This window comes from Bubalus bubalis, chromosome 8, assembly GCF_019923935.1.
Source record: "Bubalus bubalis isolate 160015118507 breed Murrah chromosome 8, NDDB_SH_1, whole genome shotgun sequence".
Lineage (NCBI taxonomy): Eukaryota > Metazoa > Chordata > Mammalia > Artiodactyla > Bovidae > Bubalus > Bubalus bubalis.
Window position 1 is genome coordinate 32,814,920 of NC_059164.1, and position 7,388 is coordinate 32,822,307.

Here is a 7,388-nt window from a genome sequence, read left to right on the forward strand (position 1 = left end):
CCAAGACCCAGCAACCAAATAAATAAATAAAATAAAATAAAATAATGTATTATAGTTCAAAACCTAAAAAATTCTTTACCTTGTCCATGAAACTAATTTCAGATTTCTAAATTAAGAATTAATTAAAAGCAATACACACACAATTTAAAATTCACAATTTATTGTAAGAACTTCAGTACACTGTTCCTCAGCTAAAAAATCTATTTGATCCTATTCAAGAGGATTGGCTTAAATTAGCCTATTTATTTCATTGCTCTAATTTCTCTGTGCAAATTTTGCACTTTCAAATAGAGAACTATGCTCCAGCTATGGGCAATAGACCACTGTTTGATATTTTATCCACTTTAGTAGCAATGCCAAATCAATTATAAAAACATCTAAAAATGACTCTTTATCATTTGTGATTCATTCCAGTGAATAGCACTTTAGAGTATAAAAATCAGCTTCACCTACCATATCTCATTTCATTTTCACACCCTCTGGGGAAATTTATTTTCCTTTAGCTTTTAATGGATATAAAACTGAGCCTCTGACACGTGCTCAGTACCACAGTTCTCTACTACACATCAGCCTTATTTCAAACTAGGAAACTCCAAAATAAAGTGTGTAATTCGATTAATAGTATCAGAGTGACATTAATTTCTCAGGTTTGATAAATATGCCATAGTTGTGTAACAAGACAACATTGGGGAAAGGTGGGTGGTGAAGGGTATGTACTAGAACTCTCTGTGCTACCCTTAGAAATTTTCTATAAATCTACACGTATTTCAAAATAGAAAAATATTTAAAAAACAGATCCTCCAGTTATTCTCACAGTTTATTAGCATTTTAGACCTGTCAGGGTAAAATGTCAGGGTAAAAATACTCTTTCCTTTTACAGTTGAGGAAACTGGTGCCCAAGTGAACTTTTTAAAGCTCAGACCAGACTGGTGATTCCTGATTACTGAGCTAGCTCTTTCACAACACCTGCCTGATTTGCAGGGAGTGTGTAGAAATCTCATCCTTCTATGTAAAAAAAATGTTAGCAGTAAGGCTACATATCTCATCTGCTCCTGGGAGCATATTCAGACTGATAGGTGCAATCTGTTTTGATGCCTAAATTCAATATATTTGTGAATCATTTTTCCCATCACATGACTACTCAAACTATATGTTCTTTGTTAAACAACAAAAATTAGACTGACTAAATTTAAGGCTCTGCTGCTGCTGCTAAATCACTTCAATCGTGTCCAACTCTGTGCGACCCCATAGACAGCAGCCCATCAGGCTCCACCGTCCCTGGGATTCTCCAGGCAAGAACACTGGAGTGGGTTGCCATTTTCTTCTCTAATGCATGAAAGTGAAAAGTGAAAGAGAAGTTGCTCAGTCATATCTGACTCTGTGTGACCCCATAGACGGCAGCCCACCAGGCTCCCCCGTCCCTGGGATTCTCCAGGCAAGAATGCTGGAGTGGGTTGCCATTGCCTTCTCTGCTGAGGAGACACATGTGCTGACAAAGCAAGAGATTTTATTGGGAAAGAGTGCGTGGGTGGAGAGCAGTAGGGTAGAACCCAGGAGAACTGCTCTGCCACAGTCTTGGGTTTGGTGACTAATCCCATGGTAATGGGATTAGTTTGTGTTTTCTTTAGTCAATCTTTCTGACTTAGAGTCCTTCCTGGTGGTGCACGCTTGTTCAGCCAAGACGGATGCCAGCGAGAAGGATTCTGGGAGGTGGTTGGAGATGTGGTGTCACTTTTTGATCTTTTCTCAACTCTCCAGGTTGGTGGTGGCTTATTAGTTCTGTGTTCCTTACCAGGACCTCCTGTCGTAAAACAGCTCATGCAAATGGTTACTATGGTGCTTCGAGGTGGGCAGTTTCAGTCAGTGTGCTTCCCCTAACAGAATAAAGATCCGCAGTGAAACTCGAGGCCCAGATTTTGAGCCCAATTCTTTGCCCTTTAACCAGTGATTCTCTACTTAGCTGCATATCAGAATTGTCTGGGGAGTTTTGAAAAAATACTGTTGCTGAGTGTTGTCTCCAGAGATTCTGATATTATTGGCCTGGGGTGTGGCCCCAAGCACCCAGGGTATTCAAAAATCCTAAGTATTTAATGTCCAGTTGGAATGGAGAGGCACTGCTCTCCAGGGAAGCTTTACTGTAGAGACAGTGGAAGGGGAGAAGCATGATTCAATTATATCTGAAATAAAGGAGTTATTTAACTTCACAAGTGACTTTCTTCATAAATTATCTCTCTCCTGGCAAATCGCGGAAGTCCATTTATATAGGTTTGGGAGTCCTTAGCATAGAGATAGAAATTGAAGCCATGGCCCTTGCAAAGCATGTAGTAAGAAGAGAAAAGATGAAGGATGGAGCCCTGGGGAATAATATTTAAGAGACGTGCAGAGGAAGAGCAGAAGACCTATAGTAAAGGTTACTTCCTGCATTTTAAAAGGCAAAGTGCCACTGAAAGGCCAGGTGGGATGAGACCTGAAAGGGGTCCAGTGGATTCAGCAAAAAAGTTCTCATGAGAACCTTCCTGAGAGAACACCCAGGAAGTAGTGCTGCTAAACCAGATTTCAGTGACTGAGGCAAATGTGGGAAGGGAGGAAGAGGATACGATCTCTATGGAGCTTTTTACAGAAAGTTTAGCTTTAAAAATGTGTCAATACACTTTCAGCTATGAGCATGGGAATACCTAGATAAAAATGATTCAGACCATAGAGTCACTCCCATTCAATACACACACACACACACACACACACACAGACCCGCACACAAGAAGTAAGAAACACACAACTTAAGACTCCAGTTGGTTTCTCTGGGATATTCTTAGCCACTCTACATGGTCATAAGATGGTAGAAGCATCTCCGAAGGCCACATCATCACATGACAATGTCTAGAGGGAAAGCTCTCTTCATGTACTTCCCTCCTTTTATCAGGGACAAAACCCTCCTAAAAATCCTCAGCAGACTTGCCTTAATGACTCAGTGACCCTAACACTCACTTTCCACTCCCCCAGCTACGAATGTACATCTGGCATTTTTTTCCCTTTATAATGGGAGGTAAGCTCTGCTTTCCAGGGAGAAGAGGGGAGGATTAAGCTGGCTACCAAGGCAACCAAGAGTTCCAGAGAGGGTGTGGAGGAGTGTGGTAGCCAGAGGGAGACACCGGTTTAATGCAAGGCTTTTGCTTGTTCGTTTTAACATGGTTGAAACTGAGCATGTTTAAATGCTTTTCACAGAAAAATTATAATCATAGCTGTGAGATGCCTGTGATCATGGGGTGCAGTGGAACGTAAAATATGAGAGACAGATAGGCATCTCTTCCATTTTCACTGGAGGGAAGGAGGAGTAGAGAAGGTGGGCAGAGGTGGGTGTGTAGGTGTGCTGGGAAGTGGAGGGAATTCCCATGGAATGGCTTTGGTTTTTTCCCTGTGAAGTAGGCAGCCGAGTCATCTGCTGAGGGTCAGGGAGCAGAGACAACACACAGCACAGTTGTCCAGGCAACACAGGACTTCCACACGGTTTTAAGGGCATACTTGAGGTTGGCTGCCTTAAATCTAAAATTACTCTAATTAGGGACATTTATGATTTTTTCCCCCTCCAGCTGCACTAGACACCTGGCCACAGGTGTTGAGAAAGCAGAAGGGTTAGCATTTTAGGGGACTTTCTGCCCAGGTGTGGGATAAGAGAACTGAAGATACTATCACAAGAGTGAGTGCAGTGAGAGAACACAGAGTCTAAGCTGGAAGAAAGTGAAAACCAGAGACTAGATCCACTGAGAAGGAGTCAAGAGACCAAAAACTCGGAGACACTAAAGGGACCAAGGGACTGATGTACTGACCAGGAGTGAAAGATTTAAAAGGATTGGAGGAGAAGGCTTAATAAATGGTCCATCTGGGCCTATTTCAAGCACAGTGCCATTCTGGGTGTTGCCAAAGTCCAGAATGTTGCGTTGGAATGAGTGGCTGAAACACAACGAAGATCAAGAAATGAGAAGTGATGGTTATTGGTTGGGTCATCTGTATGGCCAATTTGTAAAATGGAGGTGTATGAAAAAAGCACCTTTCTCACTTCAATGGGCTTTTGAGTCCCCTGGGGATCTTATTAAAATGCAGATTGTGATTCAGTAGATCTAGGGTGAGGACTGAAGCTCTGCATTTCTAATAAGTTAGCATGTAATGTCCTGCTTGTGGTCCAGGAACCACACTCTGAGCAGCAAGACACTGGAAAATCCTACCATTGACCTGATACAGACATAGTCTCTTCTTTATTTAAACAATCTTCTACCCTCCTCAATGACAAACTCTGTGACAAACCTAGACAGCATATTAAAAAGCAGAGACATTACTTTGCCGACAAAAGTCTGTCTTCTCAAAGCTATGATTTTTCCAGCAGTCATGTATGGATGTGAGAGTTGGACTATAAAGAAAGCTGAGTGCCGAAGAGTTGATGCTTTTGAACTGTGGTGTTGGAGAAGACTCTTGAGTGTCCCTTGGACTGCAAGGAAATCCAACCAGTCAATTTTAAAGGAAATCAGTCCTGAATATTCATGGGAAGGACTGATGCTGAAGCTGAAGCTCCAATACTTTGGTCAACTGATTGGAAGAATTGACTCAGTGGAAAAAACCCTGATGCTGGGAAAGATTGGAGGTGGAAGGAGAAGGGGACGACAGAGGATGAGATGGTTGGATAGCATCACCACCTCGATGGACATGAGTTTGAGCAAGCTCCAGGAGTTGGTGATGGACAGGGAAGCCTGGTGTACTGCAGTCCATGGGGTCACAAAGAGTCAGACATGACTGAGTGACTGAACTGAACTGAACCATCCTCAAGGGGGTGGTCCCTAGAAAATGTGTTCTGTGTGGTCCCACCTGTTGACTCTTGGGGATGGAGGACTTTATGCAACTAGAAATCAGTCTATAATCTAGATTGAGCCCATTGAAATTTCTCATGAGAATCTGAACTTAAAGACGAGAGACTGAGCCCCCCAAGCAGTGGTGGGCACTGGAGCTATAAGATCCATTTTCCCTGAGTTTAGCACCAAAACCAAACTAAAGCCATTGGTTTATTGAAGTTTTGGGTGAACAGCAGTCATGAGAAAACTGGGTTTTAGGAAAAGGAATGGAAGAGAGACACAGAAAATTGATGAGACAAGAGAATAAGCAGCTAAAGAGTCAGAGGGTCACTATTCCTGACTCAACCTTCCTCCTCAAATACACCCTACATGAATATCTAGTCTCTCTGGCCTGTCTTCTTGACTCTGCTCTTCACCTTGGTTAATGTACGCTCCTCTTTGGGGGTTTTGATTTAAATGGCTCCTTGGGGAAGCTTTCCCTGCCACCAGAATAGGGGGAGTGCATCTCCACAGTGTGCGGTTTTCCTGATGGCTCAGTGGTTAAGAATCCAAATGCCAATGCAGGAGATGCCAGAGACACGGGTTTCATCCTTGGGTCAGGAAGATCCCTTGGAAAAGGAAATGGCAACCCACTCCAGTATTCTTGCTGGGATAATCCTATAGACAGAGGAGCATGCTGCTGCTACTGCTGCTGCTGCTAAGTCGCTTCAGTCGTGTCCGACTCTGTGCGACCCCACAGACGGCAGCCCACCAGGCTCCCCTGCCCCTGGGATTCTCCAGGCAAGAACACTGGAGTGGGTTGCCATTTCCTTCTCCAATGCGTGAAAGTGAAAAGTGAAAGTGAAGTCGCTCAGTTGTGTCTGACTCTTAGCGACCCCATGGACCGCAGCCTACCAGGCTCCTCCATCCATGGGATTTTCCAGGCAAGAGTACTGGAGTGGGGTGCCATTGCCTTCTCCGAGACAGAGGAACATGGCGGGCTACAATCCATGGGTTTGCAAATGTTGCAGGGAGGAAGCCAATTCTGACTCCAGGTTGGAAACTGTTTCTTTAACTTGCCTTTATTATTATCAGATCAGATCAGTCGCTCAGTCGTGTCCGACTCTTTGCGACCCCATGAATCGCAGCACACCAGGCCTCCCTGTCCATCACCAACTCCCGGAGTTCACCCAGACTCACGTCCATCGAGTCAGTGATGCCATCCAGCCATCTCATCCTCTGTCGTCACCTTCTCCTCTTGCCCCCAATCCCTCCCAGCATCAGAGTCTTTTCCAATGAGTCAACTAGTCACATGAGGTGGCCAAAGTACTGGAGTTTCAGCTTCAACATCAGTCCTTCCAATGAACACCCAGGGCTGATCTCCTTCAAAATGGACTGGTTGGATCTCCTTGCAGTCCAAGGGACTCTCAAGAGTCTTCTCCAACACCACAGTTCAAAAGCATCAATTCTTCGGCGCTCATCCATACATGACCACAGGAAAAACCATAGCCTTGACTAGACGGACCTTTGTTGGCAAAGTAATGTCTCTGCTTCTCAATATGCTATCTAGGTTGGTCATAACTTTCCTTCCAAGGAATAAGCGTCTTTTAATTTCATGGCTGCAGTCACCATCTGTAGTGATTTTGGAGCCCAGAAAAATAAAGTCTGACACTGTTTCCACTGTTTCCCCATCTATTTCCCATTAAGTGATGGGACCGGATGCCATGATCTTTGTTTTCTGAATGTTGAGCTTTAAGCCAACTTTTTCATTCTCCACTTTCACTTGCATCAAGAGGCTTTTGAGTTCCTCTTCACTTTCTGCCATAAGGGTGGTGTCATCTGCATATCTGAGGTTATTGATATTTCTCCCAGCAATCTTGATTCCAGCTTGTGTTTCTTCCAGTCCAGCGTTTCTCATGATGTACTCTGCATATAAGTTAAATAAACAGGGTGACAATATACAGCCTTGATGAACTCCTTTTCCTATTTGGAAACAGTCTGTTGTTCCATGTCCAGTTCTAACTGTTGCTTCCTGACCTGCATACAAATTTCTCAAGAGGCAGATCAGGTGGTCTGGTATATCGTACTCAATGGCTTGTTTAGAGGAACCTGCCCCTCTGCTTTAATGTAAATTAATGTGTCTTTGTTCAGTTCGAGGAGAGATTGTTTGTCCCTGCCCACCTGTGAATAGAAGAGATTAACACACTCCTTCTGAAGGCTGGACATCCCTTTGGAGATGTTTTGCAAGACTGAAGAACCTTTCACTTTACTTCCCCACTGCCTCTCCCTCTCTAGTCTGCCTTTTGACTTTAGTTCCTCATTGCTTCTTTCTCTCTGATCTATAAAAGAACCTGGCATCCAGACCCCAATAAGATGGCTATTTTGAGGTGCTCTTCTGCCATCTTCTCAGTCTGCCGGCTCCCGACTAAAGTCTCTTGCTTGCCCTAGTACTTCCTCTCTTGGATTCATTGGCCTATCAGGCAGTGGGCAGAGCAAGCTGGGACTCCGTAACGGAGTCAGACATGACTAAGGAAGCACTCAAGCAAGCAACCATTTGGAAACTTACTTGCC